This window comes from Lissotriton vulgaris, chromosome 1_1, assembly GCF_964263255.1.
Source record: "Lissotriton vulgaris chromosome 1_1, aLisVul1.2, whole genome shotgun sequence".
Classification (NCBI taxonomy): domain Eukaryota; kingdom Metazoa; phylum Chordata; class Amphibia; order Caudata; family Salamandridae; genus Lissotriton; species Lissotriton vulgaris.
This window is the reverse complement of record NC_141685.1, coordinates 1,394,393,041-1,394,414,980: the sequence shown is the minus strand read 5'-3', so window position 1 is coordinate 1,394,414,980 and position 21,940 is coordinate 1,394,393,041. Positions and strand designations below refer to the sequence as shown.

Below are 21,940 nucleotides of genomic sequence, written 5' to 3'. Positions count from 1 at the left end.
GAGGTGGGAGGCGGAGTGCTCCGGAGGCAGGGTTGGCACTCTCGTTTAGCGGGTACAGCAGGGGACACTTAAGCTAATTTAATGACAGAGACCAAGATATGCACGTGGAACGTGTGTGGCATGCACACACCCTCTCGACGATATCAGATTTACACATATTTGAAAAGACACAAAATCCAAATAGCGCTCCTGCAGGAGACCCACTTAAATGACACTGAGACACGCATGTTGAGGCGCAGATGGCGAGGGCAACTTTACGCCACAGGTTACTCATCATATGCCCGAGGTGCGCTCATATGGGTCCGACCAGGGACCCCCCTCGAAATAGATCATTCCCATATTGATCGAGAAGGGCGACTGGTGATGATACAGGGTAGGCTGGATGGGCGCCCGCTTGTGTTGGCATCGATATATGCCCCTAATGTGGACCAGCAGAGGTTTCTCACGGAGCCTTCTGAGGTCCTGTCCCCTTGGCATGGCCTCCCCTGGGTCTTGGGGGGAGACTATAACTGCATCTTAGAATCTTAGACGCCACGCTAGACCGCTCCTTCCTGCCTCTCCCAGGGGCAACTATACTAGGGGCCATGAAGGCATTTAAATCCTGGGCAACCCAATGGGATCTACACGACGCTTAGCGCAGTCGGAACCCTGACACCCGCATATATTCCTTTTACTCGAGCGCACACGACCTACATATACGATTGGACAGGTTCATGCTCACAACTGATTTGCTCCCTCAGGTGACCGACACACACTACATGGGTCGCACTCACTCAGACCACAACCCACACATCCTAAGTTCCGCGTGGACACGCACACATCCACCCATCCCCACCTGGAGTTTACAGCCGGACTTACTGATAGACGCCCCGTTCCAAGACTCCTTGTTCACTCAGATAGGTCATTACTTCGAAGAAAATACGGGCACGGCATCCACTCCCCAGATGGAGTGGGATGCGGTCAAGGTAGTGATTCGGGGACACTGCCTAGGCACGCAGGTAAACCTACGGAGGCTGCTGGAGAGGGATTTAACGAGGATTGAGACAGAACTACTACTAAATGAGCAAGCCGCGATTGAGGGTGGAGAGGGTGATGCACTAGAGTCCCGGGCAGAACATGAGCAGCTACTGGAGAGGTTACGATGCCTTAATTATGCAGCTCATTCGGCGCGAACACACCACAGGGGTGACCAGCCAGGCAAGCTGTTAACCTGGTTAATCAGCAGGGAAGATCGGACACACCCGGTAATGGCAATACAGACTGACAGGGGCGACATGCATTACACACAACAAGAAATTCACAACGCCTTTACCGCCCACTATGGCGCGTTTTATCGTTCATACCTGCAGGCCCCCACCCAAGACATTGTTGATTACTTAGTGGCCATACAATTGCCGACACTGAGTGATGCACAACGCGGGGAATTGGCAGCACCTATCACGGCGGAAGAGCTCCGAGAATTTATAGCCGCAATCTCCAATGGCAAATCCCCTGGCCCAGACGGCCTACCAGCGGAGTTTTATAAGGCGTTCTCGGCTCTGCTAATTCCGGTATTGATCCGGATGTACGAAACAGCAATAGAAGATTCAACATTCCCACCCACTCTCAATGAGGCTACCCTGATGTCCCTCCTAAAACCTGGCAGAGATGGAAAGAAGTTAGGGTCGTATCGGCCTCTAGCCCTCCTTAATATGGATTACAAAATCTTAGCGTCTACCCTGGCGCAGAGACTGGCCCCTTTCACACCGGCCCTGGTGCACACAGACCAAAACGGTTTTGTGCCCACACGCAGCACCTCTCATAACATCCGCCGGTTGTTTAGAGTACAGGAATACGCCACGACTCGCTGGTCGAGATCGGAGTGCTTGGTGCTTGACCTGGAGAAGGCCCTCGATTCCGTGGAATGGCCCTATCTCAGGGAGGTAATGCTGAAGTTCGGATTGGGAGAAGACTTCACGGACATGGTCAGTCTATTGTACCAAGCGCCGACAGTTCGTGTCGGCACCAGGAGTTTGTTGTCCACGGCCATAAGAGTACGGAGGGGCACGCGACAAGGTTGCCCACTGTCGCCGCTGCTTTTCTCCCTGGCAATAGAACCACTGGCGGAACTGCTGAGGAGTCAGGGCGAAGCATGGGGTATTCCCTTGGCGGATGGGACCCATACGATTTCGCTATACGCGGATGACCTGCTACTATATATAAATTATCTCACACAGATACCGCAGGGACTCACAGACACGCTACATGGCTTTGCAGCCCTCTCTGGACTTAAAAAGTCAACTGGGGCAAGTCCGGTGTGTACCCCTTCAGCCCTGACACGCGGGAATGTGAGGTACGGCTCGGCAGAGAGCGATTGGCTTGGCACGCCACTACCTTTCGCTACCTAGGGATACACATTTACCGAACCCCGGAAGATATACTGGAGAGCAACCTGGTCAGAGCCATCTCTTCCCTGCGGGCACAGATGGCCTTCTGGAGAACACTCCCCCTGAATGTCCCGAGTCGGGTAACCCTGACAAAGATGATTGGGTTACCTCGACTCCTATACTACTATTCCAACATGCCGGCCTATGTTCCCAATCGCATTTTCCGGGAGCTGGAAACTATGGTCAGGGCACTCATCTGGAACACAGGACGGCCCAGAGTGGCATTGCGAAAGCTCTATGCCCCTACAAGGGCAGGGGGTTTGGCGGTCCCTGACCAGGAGCTCTACTACCTAGCCGTGCAGCTGCAGTGGGTGGTCGGTTGGCTAGTCGGAAGAAACCTGGGGGATACGTCCTCAAATGCCCCAGCCCTGACACACACCCAGGCTCTCACATTGTTCCACCCCCTGACCAGGGCGCTTCGCCCGGCACAGCTGCATTTAGCCGTGGCGTCTCGATGTTATAAGCGATGCTTGTGGCTCTTGCGAGCGGTGACACCTTATGCTCCTGCCCTACCACTGCTGGGAACCCCCAGTAATAGATGGACCATCTCGGCATCTACGATAGAACATGAGAACAGGCAGGGATAAAAACGATGGCTGATCTATAGGCAGATGGTGCCCTGCATCCGTTTGATAGGCTACGGGCGGACACAGGCGTACCAGCAGGGCAGTTCTTGTTACACGCATCCATAGTACACACATACACGGCAGCTTGGGGAGACATGTTTGAAGAACCGCAGACACACCTCCTAATACAATACTTGCACATCATGGGAGGTGGAACACATGTGGTACACTGGCTAACTCAAGCATTGTTAACGCACACTGTTTGTACCCTCCAATCATTAAGAAATAAATGGGCGGCAGATAGAGGCAGGGACTGGTCAGACAAAGAATGGGAGAGAATCTTGGAGGGACATAGCAACATCCTGCGTAACTCCCGCTTTAGGATCATTCAGCTCTACATTACGCATAGAGCATATCTGTCGCCGGACAGAATAAACCAATATTTTGGCATCGGCACATCGGAGTGTCCACACTGCTCCCTGGTGTGTGCAGATATACTCCATATGCTCTGGGCTTTTCCCAGGCTACACACTTATTGGACAGCAGTGGCGACACTACTGGCGAAGGGGGCCGGGGCGGAAGTGCAACACACGGGGAGGCCTGCCTGCTTGGGTTGTTTAGGAGGACAAAACACATCAAGGTCCACTCCAGGTTCTGGAATCTAGGCCTTATCACCGCCATGCGACTAATCACCAAACGCTGGAAAAACAAAGATCCACCACAACTCCGACACTGGTACACCTCTTTTAACAACTGGGCGGTGGCGGAGGAGGTGACCCAGAGCAGGGAGGAAACAGCAAGCCTGAGGGCAATACCGATATCACAACTATGGGGGGATGTCTTGCAGACTTTCCGCCAGGCATACACCGACCAGGACACCACTCAGACACCGCCCTCACCTAGTGACATTAATATGACAGCAATGCCATAAAGACGGACGCCTAGAGGGTATGAGGGGACAAAAGGAGACACTGGCATGCTGTACACGTGACGCGACCAACGACCATCTTCCACTGCCTTCCTGAGTTGAAGCACCCTCCCCCCAAACGGACCGCCAAGTAACGCTACCATACCATGCCCCTGCCCCGGAAAAGGCCGCCCTCCCTGATCACTAGGCCTCAATCTATCCGGATGCAAGATTATACTCTCACTGCGACACACAGACACAGCACCTGATCTCATACCCTACTGGACATGTCTCATTAGCATACCCCCCGCTCTTTCTCTCCCCCTTATACTATTTTCCCCTTTTGACTTGCTTGTTCTTAAACATGGCAGGGAGCCTTATCCCGAGTTTCCTCCCATGTAAATTCTCCCCCCGCCCCCCATTTGTTCAGTTCTTAACTTTAACTAGAGAATTGATATCGGGACACCTTAGTTACTCTGGTGACCAATGACTAAGACAAAGACACATGACGGCATTGTCAGTGACTGATAGCACACGCGCCAGAGACCGCAGGGGCACCCCATGCGCAGAATTCACCGGAATCATCTGCAGAGAAGATGTGAAGCGCGCCGTGGATGGCACAAGAAGCCTGCCTATATGCGTAACCACATCGTGCCACGTTCCCGTTATAGCTGGGAATGTATTTACTGCTCTTCTGTACCGCCAGATACGCACACGCATCACACAATGGGGCATAGCAATGCAATAACTGTAATGAATCAGATAAGATGGAGGTATCAACCTCACTAAAACTGACACATCACTCAGTGGAGATAACAAGCATGAGCTCATATTGCAAAAATGAGGAATTACTTTGTGATTCTTGTGCCCCTTCCTTCCAGCACGGATACCCAGAGCATGAGACTAATACACTGTGTAATATTACTGTTATATGCGTTTAATGCAATGCCTTGAATGATGCTATCTCCAAATGTCTCGCATGAATGGTTACTATGTGTGATATTTCACTGCTATATTCTCAATAAAACATATTCAAACAAAAAATCAGCTCTATTCTCATTGTTGGCATCAGCACTAGTCCCATTGTTATCAGCGCTATTCTCATTGTTGGCATCGGCACTAGTCCCAGTCTTATCATCAGCACTATTCTCATTGTTGGCATGGGTACTAGTCCCATTGGTATCATCAGCGCTATTCTCTTTGTTGGCATCCGCACTAGTCCCATTGGTATCATCAACACTATTCTTATTGTTGTCATGGGCACTAGTCCCATGGTTATCAGTGCTATTCTCATTGTTGTCATGGGCACTAGTCCCATGGTTATCAGTGCTATTCTCATTGTTGTCATGGGCACTAGTCCCGTTGGCATCATCAGTGCTATTCTCATTGTTCGCATCGGTACTAGTACCATTGGTATCATCAGCGCTATTCTAATTGTTGGCATGGGCACTAGTCCCATTGTTATCATCAGCACTATTCTCATTGTTGGCATGGGCACTAGTCCCATTAGTATCATCAGCGCTATTCTCATTGTTGGCATCGGCACTAGTCCCATTGGTATCATCAACGCTATTCTGATTATTGTCATGGACACTAGTCCCATGGTTATCAGTGCTATTCTAATTGTTGGCATGGGCACTAGTCCCATTGTTATCATCAGTGCTATTGTCATTGTTGGCATCAGCACTAGTCCCATAGTTATCATCAGTGCTATTCTCATTGTTGGCATGGGCACTAGTCTCATTGTTATCATCAGTGCTATTACCATTATTGGCATTGGCACTAGTCCCATGGTTATCAGTGCCATTATCATTGTTCGCATCAGCACTATTCCCATTGTTATCATCAGTGCTATTCTCATTGTTGGCATCAGCACTAGTCTCATTGGTATCATCAGCGCTATTCTTATTGTTGGCACGGGCACAAGTCCCATTGTTATCAGTGCTATTTCATTGTTGTCAGGAGCACTAGTACCATTAGTATCATCAGTGCTATTCTCATTGTTGGCATCGGCACTAGTCCCATTGGTATCAACAGCGCTATTCTCATTGTTGTCATGGGCACTAGTCCCATTGGTATTATCAGCGCTATTCTCATTGTTGGCATGGGCACTAGTCCCATTGGTATCATCAGTGCTATTCTCATTGTTGACATTGGCACTAGTCTCATTGGTATCATCAGTGCTATTCTCATTGTTGTCATGGGCATTAGTCCCATGGTTATCAGTGCTATTCTCATTGTTGGCATCAGCACTAGTCCCATTGTTATCATCAGTGCTATTCTCATTGTTGGCATCGGCACTAGTCCCATTGTTATCATCAGTGATATTCTCATTGTTGGCATCGGCACTAGTCCCATTGTTATCATCAGTGCTATTCTCATTTTAGGCATCAGCACTAGTCCCATGGTTATCAGTGCTATTCTCATTGTTCGCATCGGCACTAGTCCCATGGTTATCATCAGTGCTATTCTCATTGTTGGCATGGGCACTAGTCCCATTGTTTTCATCAGTGGTATTCTCATTGTTGTCAGGAGCACTAGTCCCATTGGTATCATCAGCGCTATTCTCATTGTTGTCATGGGCACTAGTCCCATTGGTATCATCAGCGCTATTTTCATTGTTGTCATGGGCACTAGTCTCATTGGTATCATCAGTGCTGTTCGCATTGTTGGCATTGGCACTAGTCTCATTGTGATCATCAGTGCTATTCTCATTGTTGGCATCGGCCCTAGTCCCATTGGTTATCAGTGCTATTCTCATTGTTGTCATGGGCACTAGTCCACTTGTTAACATCAGTGCTATTCTCATTGTTGGCACGGGCTAGTCCCATTGTTATCATCAGCGCTATTCTCATTGTTCGCATCGGCAAAGTTCCATTGTTATCATCAGTGCTATTCTCATTGTTGTCAGGAGCACTAGTACCATTGGTATAATCAGCGCTATTCTCATTGTTGGCATCGGCACTAGTCCCATTGGTATCATCAGCGCTATTCTCATTGTTGGCATCGGCACTAGTCCCATTGTTATCATCAGCGCTATTCTCATTGTTGGCATCAGCACTAGTCCCATTGGTATCATCAGCGCTATTCTCATTGTTGGCATCAGCACTAGTCCCATTGGTATCATCAGTGCTATTCTCATTGTTGTCATGGGCACAAGTCCTATTGGTATCATCAGCGCTATTCTCATTGTTGTCAAGGGCACTAGTCACATTGGTATCATCAGTGCTATTCTCATTGTTCGCATGAGCACTAGTCCCATTGTTATCATCAATGTTATTCTCGTTGTTGGCATTGGCACTAGTCCCATTGTTATCATCAGTGCTATTCTCATTGTTGTCAGAAGCACTAGTCCCAATGGTATCATCAGTGCTATTCTCATTGTTGTCAGGAGCACTAGTACCATTGGTATAATCAGTGCTATTCTCATTGTTGGCATCGGCACTAGTCCCATTGGTATCATCAGCGCTATTCTCATTGTTGGCATCGGCACTAGTCCCATTGTTATCATCAGCGCTATTCTCATTGTTGGCATCAGCACTAGTCCCATTGGTATCATCAGTGCTATTCTCATTGTTGTCATGGGCACAAGTCCCATTGGTATCATCAGCGCTATTCTCATTGTTGTCAAGGGCACTAGTCACATTGGTATCATCAGTGCTATTCTCATTGTTCGCATGAGCACTAGTCCCATTGCTATCATCAATGCTATTCTCATTGTTGGCATTGGCACTAGTCCCATTGTTATCATCAGTGCTATTCTCATTGTTGTCAGAAGCACTAGTCCCAATGGTATCATCAGCGCTATTCTCATTGTTGGCATTGGCACTAGTCTCATTGTTATCATCAGTGCTATTCTCATTGTTGGCATCGGCCCTAGTCCCATTGGTTATCAGTGCTATTCTCATTGTTGTCATGGGCACTAGTCCACTTGTTAACATCAGTGCTATTCTCATTGTTGGCACGGGCTAGTCCCATTGTTATCATCAGTGCTATTCTCATTGTTCGCATCGGCACAAGTTCCATTGTTATCATCAGTGCTATTCTCATTGTTGTCAGGAGCACTAGTACCATTGGTATAATCAGTGCTATTCTCATTGTTGGCATCAGCACTAGTCCCATTGGTATCATCAGCGCTATTCTCATTGTTGTCAGAAGCACTAGTCCCAATGGTATCATCAGCGCTATTCTCATTGTTGTCATGGGCACTAGTCCCATTAGTATCATCAGCGCTATTCTCATTGTTCCCATCAGCACTAGTCCCAATGGTATCATCAGCTCTATTCTCATTGTTGTCATGGGCACTAGTCCCATTAGTATCATCAGCGCTATTCTCATTGTTCACATCAGCACTAGTCCCATTGTTATCATCAGTGCTATTCTCATTGTTGGCATTGGCACTATTCCCATTGTTATCATCAGTGCTATTCTCATTGTTGTCAGAAGCACTAGTCCCAATGGTATCATCAGCGCTATTCTCATTGTTGTCATGGGCACTAGTCCCATTGTTATCATCAGTGCTATTCTCATTGTTGGCATTGGCACTAGTCCCAATGTTATCATCAGTGCTATTCTCATTTTTGGCATCAGCACTAGTACCATGGTTCTCAGTGCTATTCTCATTGTTCGCATCGGCACTAGTCCCATGGTTATCATCAGTGCTATTCTCATTGTTGGCATGGGCACTAGTCCCATTGTTTTCATCAGTGGTATTCTCATTGTTGTCAGGAGCACTAGTCCCAATGGTATCATCAGCGCTATTCTCAGTGTTCACATCAGCACTAGTCCCATTGTTATCATCAGTGCTATTCTCATTGTTGGCATTGGCACTAGTCCCATTGGTTATCAGTGCTATTCTCATTGTTGGCATCGGCCCTAGTCCCATTGGTTATCAGTGCTATTCTCATTGTTGTCATGGGCACTAGTCCACTTGTTAACATCAGTGCTATTCTCATTGTTGGCACGGGCTAGTCCCATTGTTATCATCAGCGCTATTCTCATTGTTCGCATCGGCACAAGTTCCATTGTTATCATATCATCAGTGCTATTCTCATTGTTGTCAGGAGCACTAGTACCATTGGTATAATCAGCGCTATTCTCATTGTTGGCATCAGCACTAGTCCCATTGGTATCATCAGCGCTATTCTCATTGTTGGCATCGGCACTAGTCCCATTGGTATCATCAGCGCTATTCTCATTGTTGGCATCAGCACTAGTCCCATTGGTATCATAAGTGCTATTCTCATTGTTGTCATGGGCACAAGTCCCATTGGTATCATCAGCGCTATTCTCATTGTTGTCAAGGGTACTAGTCACATTGGTATCATCAGTGCTATTCTCATTGTTCGCATGAGCACTAGTCCCATTGTTATCATCAATGCTATTCTCATTGTTGGCATTGGCACTAGTCCCATTGTGATCATCAGTGCTATTCTCATTGTTGTCAGAAGCACTAGTCCCAATGGTATCATTAGTGCTATTCTCATTGTTGTCAGGAGCACTAGTACCATTGGTATAATCAGCGCTATTCTCATTGTTGGCATCGGCACTAGTCCCATTGGTATCATCAGCGCTATTCTCATTGTTGGCATCAGCACTAGTCCCATTGGTATCATCAGTGCTAGTCTCATTGTTGTCATGGGCACAAGTCCCATTGGTATCATCAGCGCTATTCTCATTGTTGTCAAGGGCACTAGTCACATTGGTATCATCAGTGCTATTCTCATTGTTCGCATGAGCACTAGTCCCATTGTTATCATCAATGCTATTCTCGTTGTTGGCATTGGCACTAGTCCCATTGTTATCATCAGTGCTATTCTCATTGTTGTCAGAAGCACTAGTCCCAATGGTATCAACAGCGCTATTCTCATTGTTGTCCTGGGCACTAGTCCCATTAGTATCATCAGCGCTATTCTCATTGTTCACATCAGCACTAGTCCCATTGTTATCATCAGTGCTATTCTCATTGTTGTCAGGAGCACTAGTCCCATTGGTATCATCAGCGCTATTCTAATTGTAGTCATGGGCACTAGTCCCATTGGTATCATCAGCGCTATTCTCATTGTTCACATCAGCACTAGTCCCATTGTTATCATCAGTGCTATTCTCATTGTTGGCATTGGCACTATTCCGATTGTTATCATCAGTGCTATTCTCATTGTTGTCAGGAGCACTAGTCCCAATGGTATCATCAGCGCTATTTTAATTGTCATCAGCACTAGTCCCGTTACTGTCATCAAGGTTACTCCCATTCACTTAGAACAGGTCTTGAAAACACTGAAATGTGGTGCCTGTTGCCTTCCTGCAGATTTTGAAAAGCCCTTGCTGTTGACTTTACTTAAAGAGCAGATCTGCCTTCTGAAGAATCGGACACAATCTGTGTATCTGCTACAGGTGATTCTGGAAAAAAGCCAGGTGCTGACCAAAGCAACCTCCATGGGTGACAATGTATATGCTACAAATGTCTGCTGTGAAGCTTAACGATTTCACCGTCTGCCAACCACATAAAAATAGGTACTTTCACCGAACAAAACACGCCTTCTTTCATTTAGTTGCTTCCCTGAGAAATGGACCAAAAAAATAAAAAGAGCAAGACAGCGCGGGGTGCGCGTGCCACTGCGAGCGATGTGGTTTCAATTATCGTGCCCATGTCTGGGCACCATAACTGAAACCACATGACGGCTGGTGCGCGTAATAGACACCAATAGGCCATGGGCGGAGCAATGAGCCCGCCTTTGACCTATTGCGTGCTCTCTTGGCAAAAAACACGCACGCAAAGCCCAATAGCGTGCCACAAAAGAAAAAAAGCACACGCTCGTGCGTGTGCCATTCCTAGGTCAGCTTCTGAAACCCCATTTTTACCTACTAAATGTCTCACGCGAGCAATGCTGCGCACTGCAACACTAAAAAGGGGGCCGGACCAGCAGCCAACAGCACCAAAGTCCAACAAAAGGACCGGAAGGCGCAATAATCACACAACACACACACAACCAGGGATACGCGCAACAAGGCCCCAGAACACAACAGAACACCTCTCAAAACTAGAATGACTCACCGGTCACTGAGGGGGGAAGGAGGAGGAGGAGGAAGAGGAGGAGGAGGAGGACTAAGTCCCGCCAGAAACCTCTGAATGGAAGAGTTCGCAGGGGCATGGAACAAAAGAGTGCCATCAAAGGGAAGGTCCACCAACCGTACCCGAACGTCATACGGGAATACACTATCAGAGCCAGGCATGTCGGCGAAAGGCCACAGAAGAAGCCATAGTACGACCAAACACTTCCGAAATGTCCAAGGCTGAGAGAAGCATGAAAGATGCCAGCTCCCGGCCATCCAACACATGGTGCCGTAGATCAACACAGGCACCCTCCCGAGAAACAGCAGACAGAAGGGACTCAGCCGAGTCCCACATGCAAGAAGTGACCCTAGCCAGGACACACAGATTGTTAAGGGCCCGCAAGGCCGCGTTGGTAGTGATGGAGAGGCAAAAATATTGCGCCCCAGGAATCTAACTAGCGGGCCTCCCGTGACGGAGGAGACAACACCGATGGCAGGTAGGGAAAGGTAGTCTGTAGAAGAGGACCCCTGGTAGAAGGGTGAAGGGAAAGACAGACAGGGTCATGCGGCGCAGGGCGGTGTCGGTGCAGAAGTTGTTGGGGCACCGGGTTGCTGGCCGCCCCCAAAAGGGAAGAATGGAGTTAAGCCTCAAAGGGAAGCAGCAGCTCCCGACCACCAGAGTCCTGATGGAGGACCTCCAGAAGATGATCCGTGGGTAAATGGGCAGCTGGATCACCCATGCACAGGATGCCAGCAGCCGTAGAAACAGCCCGAGCGAAAGCTGCACTTGCCTCCATAGGCTCCCACGGTGGGGAAAGGAGCTCCTCTGTGGGCGACGGCTGCAAGCTATGGTGACTGTCCCCCAGCCCCACTGGAGGAAGGAAAGGCCAAGAGCGGAAAGGGGGGAACGAGGCAGAGGAATGGGGGACCTGAGGTGCCTCCGGCGAAGACTGCGGGCGCGGTGAAGGCGAGGAGCCGTCCTTAGACGATGCCAGGGAAAAAGCCACGACGCGGTGACCCATTTCCGGAGCGGACAAAACCATCAACTGCCGAACTTCCGTGGAGGAGGGGGCGTCGAAAGAAGAATCGGAAACCCGACGCCGGTCAGGCGCCGTAGAGTCCGCCACCGGGGGCAGGTCAACGTCAATCGGCGCAGCAGGGGGCCCCGGAACGACCTCAGCTCCAACACGCGGTGCAGGAGACCGCGGCTGGGCCAGAGTCAGGGTGGCTAAGGAACGGTGCCGAAAAGGCGTCGACTCGCCCCCCAACGAGGCAGCCGCCTGCAAGGAGGAACAAGGGGGGCTTGAGGACACGCCCGACACATAGACGGCCCCTGCAGCGCCGCCAGGGCCAGAAACCGCCGGCAACTGAGCGGCGTCACCTCAGCCTCGGACAATGCCACAGCCTACCCAGAGGACCGAGGGGGACTCGGGGACACGCACCTAGCCCCGGCAACCTCCCGCAACACCACAGGGACCCCCACAAGGGTTTGCGGTGAGGCAGAGGTGCCGTGGTCCAAAGCAGGGAACCCCGAAGGGTCGCACCCCGACGGCACCACATCCTCCGAATCTGGAGCCGAACCTGTCGGTGCCGGAGTCACCGGCGACGCCGCAGAAGTCCCAGCGCGCGGCAAGGGATCCACAGACATCCCAGGAGGAGAAGAAGAAGCCAACGAGGCCTGAAAGGCCGCCGCATAGGCCTCCATCTGGGCTCTAGTCGCCCCCGCGCCGGGAAACGGCAGATAGGGTGACAACTCGCGGGGCCAGACCACCCACGGAGAACCCATGCCCCCCACAGACCGTGGACCGGCCCTCGGGGACAAACTGTGACCCTTACCAACAGGTGAACGACGCTTGTGCGGCCTGGGAGAGGGACCCTGTCGGAGAAGCAGGCAGTGGTTCTTGAAATCGTCAGCGGAGGACGGACGCAGTGACGATGCCGACCTGGACATGCATGCTGAGAGAAGTTTCATCCGGCGCTCCCACCGGGACTTTGGTTTCAGTAGCTGACACACCTCACAGTCTGTGGAGTCGTGGTGCTCTCCCAAACACCACATACAGATGGAGTGAGGGTCCGTCCCGACATCTGGCATGAGCAAGATGAGCACGTTTTGAAGCACAAAGGCATTCCGACACTGTTCTCAAGACAAAAAAATGCCCAAGGTGAAAAAGGGAAAGCCTGAAAACAGGCCAGGAGAACACAATCCGGGTCCGCGTTGCAAGCGGAAAAGGAGAAAACTGAGGTCAGCGCGCCGGGGAGGGCTTATGTGACTTCGCTGACGTCACGCCCGCGGAGGGAAGTTAAGGAATCTGCAGCTAGAAGTCTCTATCAGATACATAAATATTATGGTTGGATAAAAATAAAATGTACAAATTTCCCTACAATAAATGCAACAGTAGTAAAATAGATACATTACACATAGAAACTATTTACTGCACCCATTCCAGCCAATATAACACCAAAGAGACTGTTAAAGAGCAAAGGGGTAAAATTCAACATTCCCACTCCAGTCAGTGCAACTGTAGGGTAAGTGTTGGATAGCGGAGGGGTAAAATATACTATTCCCAATCCAGTGAGGAAAACTGTAAGGAAAGTGTTGGATAGCTATGGGGTAAAAAGTACTATTCCCACTCCAGTGAGTGCAACAGTAGGGAAAGTGTTGGATAGCTATGGGGTAAAAATTACTATTCCCACTCCAGTGAGTGCAACAGTAGGGAAAGTGTTGGATAGCGGAGAGATTACATTTTCTATTCCCGCTCCAGTTAGATCAAAATTAAAAACAAACAAGATATCAACAAAATAAAAAAAGTAATTAAAACAAATCAATGTTAAAAATTCAAATACAAATATATTTTATATTAAAAATAAAAAAATAAAATTATATTATAATGTTAATTACATATCACAAATACCTACACATATTTTATAAAATAAAAAATAATTTTCAAACAAATCATTTATATTTACAACTTATTCACAATTATTCACTCCCTACTCTATAATACCACACAACTCACATCTAAAATAAAAACAAATGCATTTGCATAACTAACGTACTTATCAATTAAACAAACACTAATTTAAAATACAAATCAAAACCACGGAAAAATGTATTAACTTCCCACCCTTTACCCCTATAATCCCCACAAGGGAGAAACTGACAGAGGGTCACTAGCACAGTGCTAGTCAAGCACCGCAAGCGATTACAGTGTGTTTTTAGAGGCGGGCATAATCCTGCACTGAATTGCACTTATTTTAAATGTGAAATGGTAAAAAGTCAATTGAATCTGTGGTGTACATTTTAAATTCACTGCGTCCTTGGGGTTAGTCCTGAATCCATGCAGAGCTGCTGAAAGACTGGCTGGGCAGGGCAGGAGAAGGAACACAGTAAAACAAACCTGCCCTCGTGGAGATAGAGGGTTCAGGTCAGCACTCTAGCTGTTTGCTGGAATGCCTACTTATGGCGCCCCCTTATAATCCAAAAAACCCCCACACATTAAAAAAAAAATAATTACCCTAGCTAATTAATAATTAATTAATATTAATAATCAAATAATTAATTAAAAAAATACTTCCCAACCGTTACCCCTAAAAATCCCACAACCTGAAACAAAAATGACATAATTTCCATATTTATTTGTCAATTAATTAACTTATTAATTAAAAATAAAGAACTTCCCACATTTTACCCCTACAAACCCAAAACTCGCCCCCCCAAAAAATATAATTAAACAATTAACAAAATGAATTATCAATTTATTATTAATTATCAACCTGCTACAGAACTAAAAAACTAAAAATGGCATTTAAATCAAATGAATAACTACTAAAAATTTAAAATATGAATGAAAAAACAAACAATACTTATACAAAAAATCACATACATTTAAAATATATACTAAAATATATAACACTAATTAAAAAATCAATTTTAAACAACTATATTTCTGCAAACGATATTAATGACTTCTATATGGTTGAAATCTATATGTCTTACCTTAAATTCGATATGCTTGCTGTCGATATTTCTGTGTCACGATATTTAAAACTCGATATTTGTGTAAGTCGGCATTTCCAACTCAATATTTTAACTGAATACCCATAAGGTCGCATGCTGACTTGCTTGGACTTCCTTCTCTACCTCTGTTGCCCAGCCTAGCCCCCATTTGCTAGCTTATTGTTTACCACTACAGATAATGTACCACTCCTCCAGCGTCTGTTGTCATTTGTTATTGGTTTTGTTTGTTTCACTCTGCACACACTGCGAGGTGGGCACCTCATATTTTGACACTGACAGAATGGTTCTCATATCACACAGTATGTTAAAGTATATCAACATCAGTTACTATCATGTACATGTGGTCGCACCTTTATGATCCTGGTATGTGCCTTGAGTGTTGCACGCTGCATGTCTGACATTTGTAAACTTTACTGTGCTTTTGTTGCACTGCACTGTACATTTTAAACTGCAATAAAGATTGTTTTTAGCCTCTGCGAAGCTGCGCAATGCTTCTTTTAACCCTGCTAAGAAGTCACAAATCAGGAATAGTCTACTGCCTTGAAATTCCAGGATTTCTTTCACTACAGCAAGTCAAAGGTGTGAGAAGTTGGCCTGATATGCAGTGCTCACTATTCTAGTGATCACTATGCATCAGTCCAAACGACCCTTATGGTGATTGGTTGTAAGTCAACCTTAGACCAGCTATCCTAGTAGCGTGGATACGAGCAGTCTTCGGGCTAAACTCTAGAGGGCGTGTTAAGCCAGCTGTTATACCATCACATACCCCTTGAACACCAAGTGAAAGGACACCACACAAGTGTTATGAAAATAAACAGTGTATTTATTAGAATCACAACAGCCCTGTACTCTTTATGAGGACAGGGTACTAAGCACAGAACAAAACTCTTAGGAAAATACTTCAAGTGCACAATCAATACAAGTGCCCGAGGGCACGGAAAGTTTAGTGGTCTCGGGCGGACCCGATAAGGCAAGTCGGAAGCGATAGGGACTCGGGACCCTTAACTAAGGAGGCTATGCGGGCACCGAAATGCCGAAGTTACCTAGCCCCAAGGGCTGCGGCTGCACAAGTCTTTACAGACGTCGGGAGTCTTCGCTGACGAGCCAGGAGCCGGAAGGGAGAAGTTGCTGGCCGGCGACCAGTGGAAATAGTTCGTAGAGACCCAAGCCTGGATCAGAGATGGATGACACATGAAAGCAGAGGGGACCAAGTTCGTAACTAAGCCAGTAGTTAGAGGGTACCAGGAGGGCACCGGATGATCGTCACCTCGACTAGGTGAGTGGGCGACGCTGGGCTCTGCAGTCTCACGGACCAGGAGGCGTTGTCGGCGACCAGGATGGAGGTGCGAGCTGTCCCACGAAGATTGATGCTGTCGGCGTCGCTGGGCCCAGGATTGGGGCAACAAGCCTTGGCAAATTTCAGGGCCACGTGGTGGGCCTAAAATGGCGTCTTGAGTGGACCAGGAGGGTCCGGGATGCTCCTCTCGTAGAAGGGAGCAAAGGCCAGTCTGGAGCAACCAGACCAGCAGCGTTGGTTGTCTGGTGTCGTCAAGAAGGTCACAAGCCAGCGGCTAGTGATCAGACAACGTGCTGAACAGCAAAGAGGAGAAGGGCCCCACGCAGATCGTGGAGATGCTGGGAGGCTGCACTTCGGTGCCGGGGCTGCTCAGGGTCGGGGCTTCTCGGACCCCAGAGCACTCACCAGAGGGTCCCTCGGTGGTCGTGCTGGTTTAAGAAATCGTGCAGGTCTTGATGATGGCCGGTCCCTCGAGGTCTCGTCGCACCCACAGATCTCAGCTGAGCTGACGACGTGGGTAGAGGTCAGAGGTGCCAGGGAAGCCGGTTCTCGTCGAGCTGGGCAGTCGGATTCCTGAGGAAGGACTTGCAGCAAACCGCAGAGTTCTTAGATGGTGCCTGCGGATGCAGGGTGACTACTCCTTAGCCACAAGGGAGAAATCTTGAGAAGAGTCGAGAGTTACTTTCGTAGAAAGTATTCTTGATTCAAAGATGATCTAATTTTGAAGGGTCCCCGCTCCGGCCTTTATCCTAAAGAAAGGGGTGGGTACGTGACTGGTCCTGCCCCAGGGGTGGGACCAGGAAGGGGGGTGGTTACACCCCTCTCCCGTGCCGGACTTTCCCCAGGTCAGGGGCTGGGACGCCCCTGGAACTGGTTCTAGCCGGCAGATGCGTAGTGAGCACCGGGGTGCCACTCCGCAGTCACCTTCTTGTAAAGCCCTGCCTACCCAGAATACACAAAACCCTGTCTGGGATGGTGCGAACACCGCCCCGGACAGGAAACCCTTTGTCCAGGCTCTCCTCGCTGGAAGGACTCCCAGCAGCAGGAGGTCAGACTCGTGTCTGTGGTGGCAGCATCCATTTTGTGGAGCTGAGGCTTCAGTTAACTTTAACCGGGGTTCACAGTTACGTACATGTCGTGTCCCTCTAGAAGGGCGGAATGCTAACCTCGTCGCCAGCATTGGTGAGGGGTCAGCATCCCGATTCGTAGGACACCTTACTCGACATGTCTTGATAACGCGATACCGAAGTTACCAATATGGTACGCGTTATCATGGAACAGCCATTGGGTCTTGGTTCCGCAAGCTGCAACCGGGCTCGGCTCGTGCCAGAGCCCAATTCACACGATTCCACGCACTCTGCCTTCAGGATTGTCAAGACCTGCCATAGGAGTGGCTGATAGGAATTCGGGTGTCCATTTGAGGGTTAGATATAGGTATACTATACCTAAAGCAACGGGCGAGTACGCCACGTTGCCCCAGCTGTCGCGCAGCCAGTTGTGTCAGATTTAGATGGCCATCCAGGGGTGGCATAATACATGCTTCTGCCCCTGGTAGGCCCTGGGTACACCGATGCCCTGAGTTACAGGGTCTGACAAGGTGGCCCAGTTCCAATTGGGTAATGCCCCTAAGGTACACATCAATTTAGAGAGAGAACAGCCAGGCTGTGGGTCTGATTGGCAGGCCCACAGACAGAGAAAGTCGTAAACCAGTGAAACAAAAGCAAAAAAATCTGGGTGATCATAGGATTGCAGACCCTACTCTCCTACAAAAGGGTAGTATCGTTGTCACTGAAGAACTTTGCTATAATGGGTCCAGGTAGAGCACGCTCAATGACCATCAGATTAGAGAAGTGGTCTCTGTGAAACAAGTTAACGATTATACCTTCAACAAATATTTCCATTTTACCAGATGCAGAAGATTCCAGGACCCTGACTATGCATATATTAATTCTCAAGAGAGCATCTAAATCTTCAGTTTTAGCTTTGACTGTAGCAGAAATCTTTACATTCTGAGGAGAGTCTCCTTGGTAATGGAGGAACCATCCTTAAGATGCTCTGCTTTGTTGCAGGCATGTTAGACAATATGCACCTTCATGCAATTTAATCTTATACTTAAGGATTCTATAGTAGTATTGATGGTATAAGGCTCTTCATTACCAGCAGCAGTGCAGATATCAGAATATTCGGTTAGGAAAGAAGTAGTGTCTGTGGCCAGTGTAGATTCCACTTCCTCAGTGGTTTTTGTGCATTTTGGATTCTCAAATAAGGTTTCTGTCTGTCTTTGTTCTAATAAGATTGTTTCTGCCATCTCTTGCTTCCACCTTTGAAGATTATTAGCAGCAAGTGCAGCATTAGCAGTTGCACACCAGGTGTGGATAGCTGTTGTGGAACAAAAACATTTTAAAGTGGGTTAATGTCCTTGCTATGAGTGAGTATACATCCAGGCACTTTCAAGAGCAGAGACTTAGAGTAGTTATTTCTTTAATGTCCGAATCTCAAGGTTCGGGTTTCAGTCTTTCAGCAGATGTACTGCCTGCTCCCAAATATGGATCTGGGAGACTCTCAGGTCAGAAACTAATCGGAAGAATTGCTAACATTAGCTTCTCAGTTGCAATCTGACCAGGTTTAGTTATTTCAGAGATCTCGCAGTGGTGAGAGTTAGGCCCTTCCATCTATTGTCCACACAGGTCTTTAATAGTCGGTAGAGGGGGCGTGGGAGTTTATCTAGAGAGAGGATAGGTCTCGATCTCTAGGGCCTCTCACCTTCACTTTTTATCCCCCTTCTGTAACTATGGGCGGGGGCCGGATTCCCTATATGCCAAACTCCAAAGAGCTTTGTCCCCTCCTCCATGTACACCACCACTGTCAGGGGCCGATACAGCGTGCAGCCTTGTAAGTGTTTTCTGCCAGTGATGATGTCGCTTCACTGGACCTGGCTGATGCAGTCAATCATATGTGCCATACTAGCCCCAGTGGCCTGGCTGCATGTTGCTTAACCCAAAGGCCTACTCTACCACCCATCCGGCCACAAACCTCCTGAGAGTCATCTTTGCTCACCTCAGATCTGCTGTTGCCCATACCATTGGGTAGCGCTTTCCTCGGGCACCACAAGTTGCCCAATAGATCCATGCCTTCTCCAGGGTTGCAGGAACAGATACATCTCAACTGTGCTGTCTTTATCTCGATATTCGTGGTGCTGCATTCAGAGTTCAGCTCCCCTTCCAGTTGATGGCCTACAGTGAGCCTACACAAGTTGCACATATCGGGCATCTCAGAGGTTTATTTTAATCTACAGTCTGGTTCTTTACATACCATCCATGGCCAACAAACGTAAACTTATTGTGCTGGGTCGAGTGAGGTTTAATACAATTTGATGTCGACAGATTCTGGGAGATAATGCCAGAGCAGTGCAGTTATGTGGACATTTGTAAGCGGGCTGTGCCACTCACCCTGCAATTTATTTATCTCACTGATAAGCTTCAATATGGCCTCTTTATAGCATATAATTCCCTTAACTTAAATAGGGAAGATACCGAAACCATTAAACATGGAGAACACCTATTTCCACATTCACATGTGTTTCTGAATTAAGGGTCTCTGGATTTTCCCTTTCAAATCCTACTCTTTTTGCTGGATTCGCGAACAAGGATGCTTATTAATGTGCTGGAGCCCCTTTTAGGTCTCCGTCATGACCAACAAACTGTGTCCATCCATACCTGAACAACCTGGTTGTTCATTCCCATCACAGTCTCCGACGGCATCTAGCTTAAAGACATTGTAGGAATAGTGACATAGTAACAAATTACACAAAGTCATTGGAAGTGACTGATCAAGATCATCAGAGGTAAGTAGGTGGAAGAATGGGCATCTGGAAAACATAGTACATATGGAAAAAAGCATTGGATAAATGAAATGTGGCGATTTATCTGCAGATATACCGTTTTAACACTTTGGTGGTGGGATTTTGAATCAATAATGTGGTGCACTAAGAGAAATAGTCTTTAATTGTTTAAGAAATGGTTTAAGTTTATAAAAAAATTATATTTGTCAAGTTCAGGCTTTAACATAAAATGAATGTCAAGACTTTTTAAAGAATAATTAGTAGACAAATATATTTTTCATCTGGGGTCAATTTGGGCACATTTTTACATACGTTTACACATTCCCACATAACACAACATTCATTCTAATACATTAGTCATATGATTGGTGCTTTATCCTGCTATCTCCTGATGCCGTGACGTAGTAGCAAAAAACCTTTATAGAGGCTTGGCCTTGCAGTAAAAGTGATGTTTACCAGAACCGCAGTCTGGAGAGTCACAGAAGCTTGTGTTGTGACCCTTTGGTACTGTTGTCAGATGGAGATATGAACCTTAGGATTATATAAGGCAGGCTAAATATCGCTCTTTTTTCTCAGACATTGTTTGAACTTGTAGAGTCTACTCCTTCTGGTTTCAAGGGCATATAATGTGCCTCACCTCTCAAGGATTACAGGTTCTACTATTAAGGCTTCAGTCATCTCAAAGTTTATCCTCCATATGTTATGGTCCCCATGACATCGCAGCCCCTTTAATGACGTCAATAGTTTCGAAAACGTCATTGCCCTGAAGTTATTGATGATGTTGAACCATGTCCTCAAGACCTCCATGACATTGATTACTTTCATGAGGTCGACCGGCTCCTTGAGGTAGAGGTCTTCATGATGTTGATTTTTCCATGACACTGATGCCCCTAGGACATCAAATTACAGTAAGCCGAAGATCATTCAAAATAGTGGGAAGCCTCTGAAAACAAATTTGAGGTATCAGAAGGGAGAACAGAGGAATTTGGTAAAAGCCCAGCTCTTCCATTGTGCTTTTTATGCTGGACTTCAAATCTGGTGTGGAAACCTGACACCATCGTAGGTTTTTTTTCCCCTAGCCCAGCAACACCTGTTACATTTCTCACTCATCCTTCTTGTAACAATAGTGATATGACTCATTTTACACACAGTAAAAACACAGTTAAACAAAGTGAAACAAGAAGTGAAACAAAAAGTGAAACAAAAAGTGAAACAAAAACGTGAAAACAAAAGACAAAAATAAGTGAAAACAAAAAGTAAAACAAAGGTTTTCTGAAATTCCCAGAGTAAAATGTTCTTGTCAGAAAATCAGATTTCCACAGGTAGATAATCAATAAAGATAAAAACGAGTGAAATCTCAAAACTCATTGTAAGAAAACGTTCCTACTGTTTTGCTATACAGCAACATCCAATCGGTTCGATAAACAATTCGTTTTAAACAAAAAAGTTAAAGGGCTGAACCTTGTGTTCAAGAATCCTATTGAAAGAGTTGAACAAGTAGTCTAACTGTTAAATATACTTTATGCTGGGATAGTGGAGGTCTATAGGTAGCTTAAAGGCTTTAGTTTATATTGTTTTCTATGAATTGCTGCATAGTGAAATATTTTCCATGGTTTTACGTTTTTAAAAGGAGAATAGAAACCCGTTTTGAGAGCAATATTTACTAATTTCCTGTTTAATTTTCCATTGAGTTTTTTTTTTGTTTTACACAACTGCATAAAAAAAAAATCAAAACTGAAATCAAATGTCATGCTTCGATAAATAGTGTCTATTGTTGTATTTAACAATTTGTTCTCGCAATATTAAATGTGTTGCACATATTTTCATAGTTA

General features: G+C 46.9%; 1 protein-coding gene across 7 annotated transcripts in view; it reads right to left on the bottom strand.

Annotated features, from left to right (window-relative positions):
- The window catches only part of KMT2E (lysine methyltransferase 2E (inactive)), a 1,891,352-nt gene that overhangs the window by 1,144,511 nt on the left and 724,901 nt on the right, over positions 1-21,940 (bottom strand). The window lies entirely within an intron of this gene.